We start from the raw sequence: 15562 nt of genomic DNA on the forward strand, positions 1-15562 counted from the left end.
CATTTGAGCCACCGATGCAAGCACTTATGTTGACATGCTGATTGGAGCAAAGGAAGGAGTTTACCTATACATATAACCAAAAATCCACTCCCCTGAATTCCCAGGGGTCTACGGATATTGTGACGGCCACCTTCCTTTCTATTTTCTTTTATGGGGTGTGCCACGCTGTGTGTGGGATTTTAGCTCCCTGACCAGAGATCAAACCTACATCCCCTGCATTGGAAGGATGGAGTCTTAACTACTGGACCACTAGGGAAGCCCCTCCCCACTTCTTCTATTTATTACTTGTTACATTTTATTTCCCATGTCCGCTTACTGAACAGCCAACCAGTCTCCCCACCAGTCAACCAGTCTTCTCTCTCTTTCTGCCTTCACTAGCTTCCCTAATAAAAGGCTTGTTTTCACGCTTTTAGCTCATCTAGATTGCAGGGAAATTAGAGCTTTGGATGAGAGCATGTAGAACCCTTTTGAATTGTCGCAAGCTTTTTTCTAGTTGAAAATGTTCTGTTTCTTCAAAAAAAAAAATATGTGCCCACTAAAAGCAAATATGCTCTCTGATTCTATCGCTTTGCTTACTCAGAAATCACCAGTGTAAAACTGCTACCGCTATTGTAGGCATAACGTTTTTCCCTTTCTTTCTGATTTCTTTAACACATGGTTCGTGGCCTTTGCTACATTTCAGCAGAGTTGATTAAGTTTTCAGCTACAAGCCTAAATAGTAAGTGTGCTTGTTACGGTCACCAAAAAAAAAAAGTTTTTGTTTGGTTGTGTTGTTGTTGTTGTGTCTCCACAGCAATTTAAATTGCATTAAAAACAACAACCAAATTTAATATCCCCATAAATAATATCCAAATTTTAAAATTCCCTTGTGACTTAAAAGCTGTAGGTGAGTTTTATGTTTTTTTATAGTAGCTTAATCTCTCTCTGACATGATTATTGTGTCTAATAAGGCAAAAGAAAAATAAATTCTGACACTGGAGAAAATAAGACAGCAGAGTTAATTGGCCCATTAAGAGTGCAGCAAGAAGTTGCAAACCCAGTGAGCTGTGAGGGTGGAGGGCAGCGGGGTAGGGGTGGTGGGCCCTGCCTCTCCCTCCCCTCAGTCCTCTTGCTGCAGTATTTTTCATTTTTGTGCAGTCTCTAACTCACACTCGACTCTTTGTGACCCCATGGACTGCAGCGTGCCAGGCTTCCCTGTCCTTCACCATCTCCTGAAACTTACTCAAACTCACGTCCACTGAGTCGGTGATACCATCCAACCATCGCATCCTCTGCCACCCTCTTCTCCTCTTGCCCTCAGTTTTTTCCACTGAGTCAGTTCTTTGCCTCAGGTGGCCAAAGTATTGGAGCTTCAGCTTCCAGCATCAGTCCTTCAAATGAACATTCAGGACTTATCTCCTTTAGGATGGACTGGTTGGATCTCCTTGCAGTCCAAGGGACTCTGAAGCGTCTTCTCCAACACCACAGTTCAAAAGCTTTGATTCTTCAGTGCTCAGCCTTCTTTATGGTCTGTATTTCACATCCATACGTGACTATTGGTAAAACCATACGTTTGACTTATGGACCTTTGTCGGCAAAGTGATGTCTCTGCTTTTTAATGTGCTGTCTGGATTTGACATAGCTTTCTCTCCAAGGAGCGAGCATCTTTTAAACTTCATTGCCGCAGCCAACATCTGCAGTGATTTTGGAACCCAAGAAAATAAAATCTATCACTGTTTCCGCTCTTTCACCGTCTATTTGCCATGAAGTGATGAGCCCAGATGCCATGATCTCAGTTGTTTTTTTTTCATGTTGAGTTTTTCCAGCCAGCTTTTTTGTTGTCCTCTTTCGCCCTCATCGCCAGGACAAGGGTGTGGTCCCTGAAGCGGCTGCTGGCTTTCACGGGGCTGCTTTGGAACCAGGGTCATGTGTAATTCTGGCTGTCTATGTGCCCTCTCCCTCCTCCAACTTGCATGCTGCTGCAGATACTGTATATTTCACTCGGCACCTTCTTTGTCTTCCTGTATGATCCGGCCAGGAAAAGGAAAGCCCTCGGCTCCTTAACCCTCCTGGTGTAAAGCTGCCATGCATTTCCAGGTCCTGCCAGGTGGCTGCCCTTCCAGGAGACCTGATTGGGAGTTTACGGCTGGGAGTTTAGAGCTGTCTCTCACAGCTCTTGAAAGGAACCCACTCCACCTACACCCTGAGTTCGAACTTCTAGCCTCCTGAACTGTGAGACAAGATGTTCCTGTTTAAATCACCCAGTTTATGAAACCTTGTTATGGCAGGTGTAGCAACTGAGACAGGCTTGATACTCTGTTGTGTTTGGGAAATGGACTGTGGCCAAACCTAGAGGGAAGGTCAGATGCCCACGGCTTAAAGGTACTGTACATCTGCAGGAGACGCAAGATATGCGGGTTCGATCCCTGTGTTGGGAAGATCCTCTGGAGGAGGAAATGGCAACCCACTCCAGTATTCTTTCCTGGGGAATCCCGTAGAGAGAGGAGCCTGGTGGGCTACAGTCCATGGGTCACAAAGAGTCAGACATGCCTGAACAACAACATATCTGCATAGGTCAAGACAGATGATAAATGAAGAGCCTGTGAGTGTGTGTGTGTGTCTGTGTGTGTCTGTGCTCAGTCATGTCCGACCCTTGGCCACCCCGTGGACTGTAGCCTGCCAGGTTCCTTTTCCATGGGATTTCCCAGGCAAGAATACTAGTGTACTGCCGTTTCCTCCTCCAGCGGATCTTCCCGACCCAGGGGTTGAATTTGTGCCTCAAGTATCTTCTGCACTGGCTGGTAGGTTCTTTACCACGGAGCCACCGGAGAGGCCATAAAGATTCTGGGTTGTTAATAAATGAATGGATGTGGCTGAAAGTCCTGGAACTTTTAGGAGGAATAGCCGTGACAATGATGCAAGAAGCAAAGCAGGCATTTTAACACTGCATAAGCAAGCTGGCTAGAAAACTTCCCAATAAAAATTTCACATGAATGGTTCATAGTTTTGTAATATGAAAAATAAGGTAAATCAATAAGAAAAGACATCAAAAATCTAATATATAAATGACAGAGGTTATGAACAATTTTTAAAGAGGATATATAAAAGCTAACAGATGTGAAAATGTTTAGCTACATCAAATACAAAAAAATAAAAATTTTGCTTTATACATTTAGAGTTTCATTTCTTGGACATTCATTCAGTTAAGGGCAGATTTCTCCTGCCAAATTTGTTTCATCTCATTAAACTAAGAAGATTCTTTATATATATATATATATTTTATGCTTATACTTTTATCTGATAGTATGTTTTACCATGTACGATTTTAATTGCCAACAGTTTAACTGTTGACTTTTTCCACTAATAACTTTCATTATGAATTGGATGATAGAAACTTTAATTTTTCAAAAAGTATTTTTTATGGTATAAATTATATAAAATACATAATTTATTTTATAAATTATAAAACAGAAAAAACAAACAGAAACTTACAGTCGCACTATGAAGATCTTCCCATTGATACTAAGAGTATAATACATGTACTTAGTTCAAATGATACAGAAAGATGCAAATGAAAACTCCAAATCTCAGTTTTCCACTCCCCTCTGTTCATCTCTGCAGTGATGACCACTTTAAATTGCTTCCATATCATGCACAAATATTTTAACTTGTATTTTTACATGTATTTTAACTCAAATTGTTAGAAAATTTTAAGTACTCATGGGAAGAGAATGAAAAAGAAAAACGAAAAGACACATATAGATGAGAGAAATGTACACGCAGAGACTGGATGCTCCCTCAGTAGAACTTTATACTATTTTACATTACAGCCTAAGTGTTTCCACCGTCAGATTTGCAGGGCTGTGGATGCTATAGCGTATACTGGACAGACTGTAGGCCACCAGGCTCCCATGTCCATGGAATTCTCCAGACAAGAATACTGGAGTGGGTTGCCATTTCCTCTTCCAGGGGATGTTCCCAACCCAGGGATGAACCCACGTCGCCTGTACTGGCAGGCAGATTCTTTACCATCTTCACCAGGGAGAACTGTGTATTCTCCCTCGTAATTGTGAAATACCACATTTTATGAAACCTTAGGAGTTACTCAGATTTTTACATGTGGAGGAGGAACGTCTTTAAAATCCTCAGATCCTGAAGTTATGCAGCTAGGGTGCTCTCCTAGGGAAATATTTAGAAGTGCAGATAGAGTTTATGAATAGTGATATTTATGCAATATTAATATAAATAAGAAATGACCCAAACATCCACTCTGGGTGATTAACACAAAGTATGTCCATGCAAGGAAATATCATGTAACCATTAAAACAGTGAAGACTGCTTAAGGACCCACCTAGTGATATTATTTTCTAAGCAAAGCAGAAGTGGGAGGTGGGTGGGAGGTTCAAGAGAGAGTGGACATACATATACCTGTGGCTGATTCATGTTGATGTATGGCAGAAACCAACACAATATTGTAAAGCAATTATCCTCCAATTAAAAATAAATTTAAATTTATTTATCTAAGTAGGCTGTCAAATTGTAGATAAAGAATGATCTCAAGGGACTTGCCTGATGGTCCAGTGGTTAGGAATCCACCTTAAAATGCAGGGGATGCGGTTTCGACCCCTGGTCAGGAAACTAAGATCCCACGTGCGGCTCAGCCCATGTGTGACAACAAAGATCCTGACTGCCACAGTGAGGACGGCGCAGTGCAGCTGAAATTTTAAAAAAATTAAATAAAAAAAAATTAAGGATTCAGGGGGAAAAAAATTCAAAACTGGAAAAAAAGAATGATCTCAAGCATGGGGGAAACACAGACAGATACAATCGGAATAAATTATGCCCATATTCATAGGCTGGTTATTTCTGAGGGATGAGATGATGTATTTTCTAATTGTTCTACTGTACAAAATAGATTAATATTCAATTTCAACATTTAATTAAAATTGGCACATAACTGTTAGAATATTGCTGTCACAGCTTTTCTCTGCAAAACCAAATTTTGTTGTTTAGTTGCTAAGTTGTGTCTGACTCTTTGCAATCCCGTGGACAGTAGCCCCCCAGGCTCCTCTGTCCCTGGGATTTCCCAGGCAAGAGTACTGGAGTAGATTGCTACTTCCTTCTCCAGCAAAACCAAATAGACCAGCAGTAATCACGTCGAAAAACGTGGGCTGAAGAGACTGCTCGGAAACCTGTCACCAACGCTCGGCCAGGTTTGAAGGGGTCAACAGACTTGCCGAGAATAAAGCAGTTAAAAGACACCATAAAAATGCAGGGCAGAGGCTAATATATCAAGCTGGTTCTCTGAACTATTGAATCTTTAATTCAGAATTTAAGCAGTCATAAAAATGAACATGAATCGCCTATATCACCCACATCTCTTCAGAAACTCAGTTGCTATCACTGGTCCCTAAGGATGAAGGATGAAATTTTTTAAAAAGCACATTTCCTGGAGTTTTAAGAGATTCAGTAGACTTAAGTGAACCTCCCTTGCCTGGGTATGCAGAGAGTGTGAACAAGCAGGAAATTAGGAAGCTCAAAACTTCAGACTTTGATGAGAAGAACGCTTCCTGTTTAGCCAGGGGTGAACAGCTACACCCAGGACTGAACCCATATCGCAAGTTTAGCATCGATATAGACAAGATCAACATCAGACACAGGGCCCGGCTGCCCCTCATGCTTCCTGTGTAAGTGAATTCCACAGCTTCGCCACCCCGAGTTTTCTCCATTTCCCTCCGTGAAAGGGAGGTCATTGTGGTCTCCTTACAGTCAGCTCATTTCCTCCAAGGAGCAGAAGGGGAGGACTAACTGGGGAGCTGCAGACCTCCAACCAGCCTCGTTTTTCTTATTTAAATTCTGATTCTCTGGGAAAGACGTGTGTTTCTGTTAGACTATTTTCAGAAACGGGCCTGTTCGTAAATGGGTCGGTGGTGCTGCGGAATAATATACAGGACTCTCCCAAGTGCGAGGAGAGGTTGACCCAGGGATTGGGAAGAAAGGAGTTACTTAAAAAAAAAAAAAAAAACAAAACAAAAGCGAAGTTTTATAATGTTGAAAGAATAAATTCGCATTTTTTCTTCTCTCTCTCTTTTTTTTTCACTTACTCAAAGGCTAAATATTGACTTATTGTTCAGAAAGAATGATAACGCAACATTATTTTAAAATTCTCGTTATTAAACCAGTTTGAGATCAGTTCACTTGGTTTTGAAAAAAAAAAAAAGAAGAAGAACCGTCAATTCGTGGGCGTGTTCATGCCTGGAGGAGTCTGGGACTCTAGCAGTGAGAGCTGAAGCCCGTCGTGTCTGGGTCTTCATGGGCGGGTTTCGGGATGATTCAAGAACATCACGTTTCTTGTGCTCTCATTTCTAGGACTGTTACATCAGCTCCACCTCAGATCATCGGGCATTAGATCCCAGAGGTTGGAGACCCCTACCTTAATCCTTCCCATGATGGATAGTGAGGCTTTGTTCCACCCCCGGTCCTTGGAAAACTTGTTCTCCACAAAACGGGTCCCTGGTGCCAAAAATGTTGGTGACTGCTGGTTTGCAGAGAAGAAGGACTTATTTCTGGTTAGAGGGTCCTCCAGTGTGGTCAGGTTGAGAATATTTGCCTCTGTATGCACCACAGTAACAACGAAACACCGGTTTCATCATTATTATTTTATAAGTAAAGGTACAGCCATTCTTCAGCATGCCAACTGCTAGCACATGCTGCTTAATTCTTATCATGTCCTTGCATGGTTGTTATTATCAACCCCATTTTTTAAATAGGGAAACTGAGGCCCAGCAGGACTAAATAAACTTGTCCCAAATCACACGGGCAGAAAGTAAAAAAAGTCAGGAATCAGAGCTTGGACCACACGATAGCATAAAATCACATTGCTGTCACCAAGCGTGAACCCCTCAGAATGAAGGGTTGAGGAAGGGTAATGCCTTCACAGTTGCTTCAGAAAGTAAGACTGCCATATGCTCAGCTGTGTCCGACTCTTTGTGACCCCATGGATTGTAGTCTGCCAGGCTCCTCTGTCCATGGGATTCTCCAGGCAAGAACACTGGAATTGGTTGCCATGCCCTCTTCCAGGGGAGCTTCCCCATCCGGGGGTCGAGCACGCATCTTCTGTGTCTTCTGCACTGCAGGCTGATTCTTCACCCTCTGAGTCATCGGGGAAAGCCCTGAAGAGACTTGTGCTTCCAGAATCCAGGGAAGACCCTTCTAAAAGGTTTCATTCAGTTAGACCACACTCAACAGGAGCAGCGCATGGGGCAGCCTCAGGCAGGGAGGGACGGGGTGCCTGGGGAATCAGGGAGACATCTGCTCCAACAACACCGCCCGCTTACTGGGGCCACCGTACTGCTGATCCTTCCGTGAATACTTTTTCCCTTTCTCTTACGTCTCAAGCTCAGGCCCTCCTCACTCTAATAGCTCCTAACTGATTTTTTTTTTTTTTCTTGACTCTTTTCCATCCATATCGGGTCCCAACCCATAGCACCATCTAATTAATTTTCCTGAAGCACTTTGATCATGTAACCACTCTGACCTCAAAACATTCATAACTCCTCTGGCCAGTTGGACAAAACAAAACTTTTTTAAGCCTTGCATCCAGGGTGATGCTGACCTTTGCTTTTCCCGGACGGGCTGAGATTCTGGACGAACACGTTGGCTGGAAACACTTTGACACTTTTGCTTCTGAAGTTTTGTCTCTACTCTTTCACTCGGAAACACACACACACGCACGCACACACACACACACAATTCTCCTTTCCTCTCTGTCATGCCAATCAAGACCACATTTTCAAAGCCAGATGGATTTTATTTTTGTTGTGGAGCAACCCCTTAAGTCTTGGGTGCTTAAGTCATCCAGCTTGAAAGACACCACCGCTGAGTCTCCAGCCACACCAGAAGCCAGAGGTGGTCTTGTTTCAGTATCAGCAGGAAGCAGTGGCAGGGCTTGAGGGTAAATTGTGGAAAAGAACACGGGACAGTTCTGTGCGCAGAATTCGCGGATGGATGGTATTGTGAGGTAGTGGGAAGGAAGATGGGATGAAAAGAGCTGGGACTGCCTTAGAGAAGAAACGAGGGCTTGAGGTGTTGCTCACAACCATCGCTTTAATGACTTGTCTTGGAAAACTCTGAAGCCTTTGTTGCGCTTCTCCTGTGGCTCAGATGGTAAAGAAGACCCGGGTTCAGTCCCTGGGTCAGGAAGATCCCCTGGAGAAGGGCATGGCAACCCACTCCAGTATTCCTGCCTGGAGAATCCCATGGACAGAGGAGCCTGGTGGGCTCCAGTCCATAACATAAGGTCGCACAGAGTCACACACGACTGAAGCGACTTAACACGCATGCACGCAGCCCGTGAGACCCTTGGTACCCGGTCCCCGCAGCTGTCACTGATGGAGAGCATCCAAGACTTAGAGGCTGTGGTGTGAGGTTTCCAAGGAAAGGATCCTTCTCAACCTGTAAGAACCCAAAATGCCTCTAAAGACTGGAAACTCCAGGCAGGAAAACACACTCCCCTCCTCCTAAATGTAGAAGACCTACCTTCCCACTTCGGTTGCTGTTGCAAACACTCGGCGGGACCCGACCACTCTAACCCAGGCCTCCTATCTTCACAAACCTCTCAGTGGAGGCTTTGATCAAACCCCGCTCAGTCTGATGTTATCATTAGCAGCATTTTACAGCATAAACGTATTCCACGCTGTGTGCTGGTCACAGTCTGTCTCCGGGATTAGAAGTCCTGGAGTCTTGGTTTATAAGTTTGAACTTTCAGGACCACATGTGATATCCAGGATAAAGCATTGTGACTAAACAACATAAGTTGGAAGAAATTCATGGTAATGGCATTTGGCTAGAGTTGAAAGCTTAGCTTTTAATGTTCCTGAAGATCTAAGAGCAACTCGGATTTTGTTTTCTCCCAAGGTCCTTCTCAGTTAACTGCATAATATCCAATTATGCATCACAGAAGAATTTAGGGTTGAGGAAACCCAGGGACTATCGGAATCTTTGATTCGACCAAATATTCGTTCCCCAAACCAGTGCTTACACAGCTAAACTCTCCCCTCTGGGACTGAGTTGATCGTCATAACTTTTGAGCTTGCCTTGCAAACCCACAGACTCATTACAGTAAGATGCTATAGCTTACAATGTTTTAAAAGTGTAGTGCTGTAGCTGATTTTGTTCGTTATTTGATCAGGAAAGGAAAAAAAAAATCCCACCAATCTTTTTTTTTTTTTTCCTCTTGATAAATGAACTGGGCTTTTCATATTTATTTTTTAAGACTGTAGAATTTTAAACACATCATTTTTATAGGTGTAGGAATCACAAGTCACTAAAATATTTTGATCTTAAAGATGGAAAACAAAAAACTGCTGTTATCATTTACTGCAAGTATGCAAGGGGGCCCCAGGATGGTTTGTTTATTCTGATGTTTCTTTGTGGAGAGGCGAATGGCAGGCTACCCTCCTAGCCGCGTCTCCTAAACAGATTGCTGCCGCCACAGAGATTGTGCTCACATAAAAAGGTGTAAGTTATTTGTCTTCTTTGCAGAAATACTAGGCTGTAGAGGCATTTATAAATAGTTTTCTCTAATTTGATGAAGACATCATATGGACACACTTTCCCTAGGTCCAAAGCAAGAATTGGGTTCATTTTCCTCTTATTGGAAGAATTATATTCTCCAGGGAGTGAGTCCGAAGTTAAGGGTTTGTTTTAGGCAGAATGTCACTCGGGGACCCATTTCAGTCCTCCACATCAGCGTTTCTCAGCCTCAGCAAAACTCATCTTCTGTGGCCAGAAGTTCTTTGCTGGGGTGGGGACTGTTTGTGGCTCATAGGATGTTTCATAGCTTCTCTGCCTCCTGTCCACTAGAAGCTGGTAACACTCCCCTCCCCCAAGCCAAGTTGTAAGGATCAACTGTTCACCCGTGAGGGGCAGGGAAGGGAAGGGAATCTCCTCCAGCTGAAGATGACTGCATCGTTGTTTAGTCGCCAAGTCGGGTCTGACTCTTTGCGACCCCATGGACTGTAACCCACCAGACTCCTCTGTCTGTGGGATTCTCCAGGCGAGAATACTGGAATGGGTTGCCATGCCCTCCTCCAGGGGATCTTCCCACCCAGGGATCGAACCGGTGTCTCCTGCGTTGGCGGGTGGATTCTTTTTATCACTGAGCCACCTAGGAAGCCCAAAGGTAGTAAGCTGGGGACAGGCAAACGTCCCTGTCACCTGGTAGATGGGTAGCTGGTGACATGCTTGGTTCCAAGGCCAGTGAAGCTTCACCCTGCCCCCACTGCCTTTCTCTGCTTCGACAGCAGTGGCTCAATCTCACAGCTGAGGCAGCAGCCTCTGACATGATGCTTCTACTTTCTACATCACCCCCTAACCCTTCCTGACAACGGTTCTACACCCTCAGGGCCAGGCACTCCTGGGTTAAGGAGCTTTCTCAAAGAGAAATGGCGATTCTTCTGATCCTCTTTAGACACTTGCTGGTAGTCTGTGAACCCACAGCAAAGGCAGACACACAGATGGCACCGCACAGCCACTGAGTGTTAACAAGCTGGGCGTGGGTGGCCCGCAGTGGAGGGTGGGTGGCATGCAGTATGCAAATCGATGTTAAACTAACAAGGCCTACAGTCCACGGGGTAATAAGGAGTCAGAGGTGACTGGGCTACTAACACTTTCACTTTTTTCACTTCTTCAAACTTTAGCATCAAGGTCACCTAGGGTTTACTCAACTGCAGATTACTGGGCCTGCCATGAGTTTCTGCTTCTGTGTCCAGGCTCCCAGACTAACCCAATGCCCTGTGACCTGGGTTGCCTCTGTTGAAGCAGTTTGGTGAGTTGTCCAGATCCTCCTGACATTTGAGGAGATGGAAAGTCTGGGCACGCGCAGACGCAGTCATCATCCGTCTCAGTTTGAGGCATGTTTCTTTTTCAGCAAACTCTCACTTCAGGGTGATTTCTCTAGGTTTTCTCAGCCACCCACACACCCCAGAGTGTGGAAAGCCTTCCTTCCCTAGCATGGGCCGGGTGGGGTGGGGTTGTGCTGTCTAAAGGCCCATCCATCATTTTCAAAGTAGCATTTCTCCTCAATTTTCAGGAACGGCACACAGGAGTGGTTCCTGGGGGGCAGCCTTGATCCATCAGGAGTGATGCTCAGGCCCCCAAGTCTCCAAAGTTTCAGAATTACTCACTTGACCTAAGTGACCTTGGGAGAAGAAAACTCCATGCCTTAGGTTCCAAAGAAAGAAGTCAACTTTATCTGGATTTCCATGTTTGCCAGATACACTTGCTTTGGTGATGATATTAATATTTTCTACTAGAGACGTTTATGCTTCTGTATGTAGCTTGTATGTCAAGCAACATGATCCATCACTGGTTACCACTGTCTTTAGAATAACTGGAAACAGTTTAAAAGCAGTGTTACAGAGGGACTTCCCTGGTGGCCGAGTGGCTAAGACTTTGTGCTCCCAATGCAGAGAGGGGCTCGGGTTTGATCCCTGGTCAGGGAACTAGGTCTCGCATGCTGCAACTAAAGATTCTGCATCTGTGTCCCACAACGAAGACCCAGTGCAGCCAAATAAATAAATATAAAAAATAAGTAAATGAAAGCAATGGTTACAGATAGGTTTCAACTTGCATCCTAATTCTCAGGTATGAGTAGCAATGGCTAGAGTCCTGTATGGAGAAAGATCTCCAAGCTGACGAGAGTCTCAACACCGGAGTGCGATGACCGATTAGCGATGTCCACTATGGGAAGGGACGCGGGGAGCAGCAGTAGGGTTTTGCCCTCCTCGGTTTTCCAGCGTATATGCTGCTTTCAGTTTAGTGACCATCAATTTCAGCTTGGGGGCCGCAACTTTTTATAGGGATATATATACCCGAAGCGAAAGGAATGTGTCCAGATGAAAGTAAACTGGATTTTCAGGGAAACATGACCATCCCAGATGCCCTACAACCTTACAAAAGAGTTGCCTGGGACTTTCCTGGGGGGTCCAGTGGTTAAGAATCTGCCTGCCAGTGGAGGGGACATGGGTTCGATCCCTGGTCTGGGAAGATTCCACGTGCAGCAGGGCGACTGAGCCTGTGAGCCGCACCACGGGGGCTGAGACGACGCACCCTAGAGCCTGTGCTCCCATTAACAAGAGAAGCACATTGCTGAGAGGAGCCGGACCCCTCTGAGCAACTCACGCAGCTTACTATGGCTGCCATTCTTCTCCAGTGCCACCCAGGCAGGCTGCCAGGAGACTCCCCGTTGCAAGCAGCATGCTGGGTCTTGGAGCCTGGTTGGCTCCTGGATTCTAAAATATTCTTTTTTAAAAAATATATTTATTTATTTGACTGCATTGGGTCTTAATTGGGGCACACAGGCTCAGTAGTTGGCGGGCGTGGGCCCAGTTCTCAGCGGCAAGTAGGATCCTAATTCCACCACCAGGGATCGAACACACATCACCTGCATTGTAAGGTGGATTCCTAACCTTAGGACCACCAGGGAAGTTCCCAGACAGTGCTTTCAATCACAGTTCAGTTCAGTTCAGTTCAGTCACTCAGTTGTGTCCGACTTTGTGGACACCCCATGGACAACTGCATGCCAGGCCTCCCTGTCCATCACCAAGCAACTGTCTTTGGAATCACCGGGGAGCCCAGAAACAATCCCCCCATGTTTTTCAGAGGACTGGGTTCAGGAGGAGGGTCAGGATTTCCAGAAAGCATGACCACTCTCCCAGCAGGAAGTGCTGCCGCTGGGAGAAAGGAGGCATGGTCTTTGAAGGCGACTCCAGATCCCAAGAGAGTCAGAGATATACCGGAAATGACCCTTGTCAGGCTCTGGGGAGAAGGTGGCTGTGAGCCTTTGAATGTACAGCCCTGGTATATTAAGAGTTGTCTTCGCTGGGTCACTGATGGAGGTGTCTCGAATGCTCTTGCCTGCACTCAGTCCTATCCGACTCTTTGCAACCCCTGGACTGTACCCCTCCAGGCTCCTCTGTCCATGGGCTTCTCCAGGCCAGAACACTGGAGTGGGTTGCCATGCCCTCCTCCAGGGCATCTTCCCAACCCAGGGATGGAACCTGTGTCTCCAACACTGCAGGCGGGTTCTTCACCACTGCGCCACCTGGGAATCCTCCGTGTAAACAGACAGCCCCCAGGACCTTTTGAGGGGAGCAGAGGAGGATGCGAGAGTCCTGGGCATTTCTGGAGGGGAAGTGGGGGACCCGGAGACCCAGGGCTCCGGAGAAACAGCCTAGCTCGCAGTTTCGTTTGAGGCCACCTCTTCAGCTTCGCACAAAACCATTCTTGGTGAGAGGGAGCGAAGGCGGCTGGTGAAACCCCTGCGGTTCAGTGAGTCAGCCGCTCCCCACAGAGCAGGCGACCAGACTCCTCGAAATGTTAATTATCTGTTAGAAAAAACAGTTTATTTTACACAATTTCAAAACCCCAAACCCAGTTCCTGGGCAGACGCTGTTATTTAACTCCCTCCACTTACAAGTCTATGCGCTCCATAAAGGTATGTGAAAAAATCATCAAGTGGGCTTTTTGGAGGTGACAACAGACGCTCTTGACTCTAACCTGTGTTACCTACCCACACCGTGACCGAGTTCCAGGCAGACGTGTGCCGTGAAATGACATCTCCTCCCTGCCGCAGTTTTAGATTGCCCAGGCCGTTTGGGAGAACCGGATTAAATCTTAAGCACAAAACGATCGCTTCCATTCCAGCTTTATCACATCATTCGCATAGTTTCTTAGGTTATTTTATCAGCTCAGCTTCCTCCATTTCTCCAGCGATAAATTGCACTTGATTTCTTTATTTTATGGAGTGCAGAGTCACAGTCATTTCCTTGTCCTGGTTCCGTTCACTTCCTGGAAGCTTTGTTTGAAGTCTGCAGACCGTGATGTGTAATTCAACTGTGGCCCTAATATGTGGGAAGCAGCAAACTGCTAGCTTACGTCAGAAACAGTTCTTTTCCCACGAAGGTTCTGGCAGTGGCCTAATAAGTACTTTAGGGCTTAGCGCAAACCTGGTAGAAAGTGAACATTCCAGGAATGTTTGATGACTGACTGATAAGATTGATCTGAAATAGAGTACTGATCTCGCCAAGAGACGCTTAAAAATGTGAAAAAGAGGCCACACCAGGATTATTTTCATGTTTGCTTTTTGTTGGCTTCCTCAAAGTGTCTGCACCAGTTTTTTTTGTTTTCCACTTTTGTCATGTCCTCTATTCCACCCACATCACCCACCATTTCACAAGGTAAACAGCCTCTCAGTTTATCATGAAGATCAAAGCTGCCTTTCCTTTCTCTTGCTTCTCCCCCAGCTCAGAATTCCTCCACATTGCTTCTAGTGAAGTGAAGTCGTTCAGTCGTGTCCGACTCTTTGCAACCCCATGGACTGTAGCCTACCACGCTCCTCCATCCATGGGATTTTCCAGGCAAGAATACTGGAATGGATTGCCATTTCCTTCTCCAGAGGACCTTCCCGACCCAGGGATCAAACCCAGGTCTTCTGCATTGTAGGCAGACGCTTTACCGTCTGAGCCACAAGGGAAGTCCTCCTCTCTAAGCCCCAACGGGCATCGCTTTTCTTTCCCCAGGTAACCTGCTCACCTGTGCCCGGATCTCATTCCTTCCATCGCCTTCTTTAATTCACCACCACTTCTTCACACCTGGACGTCCTCTTTCTAGCTTCTCTTTTGCCTGTTGATGATGAAATGACCTGTATATTAGGATTCATTCAAATCTGTCTTCATAAACATAACACTTGAAATACTGGCCTGGCACTGTCTTGGATTTCACTGCGAAACATTTCCTTCTAAGAGAAGCCACTTGCACACTCTATCTTTAACCCTCTACCTACTGATTCCTTTTCAAACACAGTTTCCAAAACTGGAAGAGGAACAGAAATGAGAAGAAAGAGAAATAGGCGTATAAAGATAAGTCCTGGCAAAACCCTGATTATTGTTATTTTGGCCATGCCGTATAACATGTGGGATCTTAATTCTCCCACCAGGGATCGAATCCACTCCCCCTGCTTTGGAAATGTAGAATCTGAACCCCTGGACCACCAGGGAAGTCCTGCCTGTTTATTATTTTTAAGGCGCAGATGTGGAAATGGGGAGAAAATAAATCTCGAACATATTCTTTGTGCCGTTTGCCCGTAAAACGTGTGATAAGGAAGAGGCATGAAACTGTCGCAGGAGAGAGATGTTGAGTTTTCTAAGGATTTAAAAAGATTCGTGCCACCTCGTCTACTCCCCATCAACATGTCTGATGGAGACCTGGATGTGTTGATTGTCGAGCGAACAGCAGACAGGAAGTCCGGGTTTATGGTCTTTTTTTCCTCCTAGGACAAGCCATCTCACTCGTTTTTCTTTGAGTTTTGATGACTAAAATGAGGGAGACTGCATTGGCCTATGACTGAAAGGAACCAGGAAGCCTGATAAAACTGGGCATCTGATTCTGAAGTCACCGAAGGCTCGTCTCCAGGTAAGTAACAAGTGGGGAGGAGGGATGTCCCTGAGAATCCACAGTTCCGGAGAGGGGTGGGGACCACACAGCAGCCACTTTCCTTGGCTGGTGAGTGCACTGGCTCAGT

General features: G+C 45.5%; 1 long non-coding RNA gene across 1 annotated transcript in view; it reads left to right on the plus strand.

The window, feature by feature from the left end:
- The first annotated feature begins 1158 nt into the window (after nt 1-1158).
- Nucleotides 1159-15562, plus strand: part of LOC105607421 (uncharacterized) — a 29301-nt gene continuing 14897 nt past the window's right edge. The window contains exon 1 of the long non-coding RNA XR_006061021.2: nt 1159-15453. This is a non-coding gene — a long non-coding RNA (uncharacterized LOC105607421). The remainder of the gene's footprint in view (nt 15454-15562) is intronic.

This window comes from Ovis aries, chromosome 10 (genome assembly GCF_016772045.2).
Source record: "Ovis aries strain OAR_USU_Benz2616 breed Rambouillet chromosome 10, ARS-UI_Ramb_v3.0, whole genome shotgun sequence".
NCBI classification, from domain to species: Eukaryota; Metazoa; Chordata; class Mammalia; order Artiodactyla; family Bovidae; genus Ovis; species Ovis aries.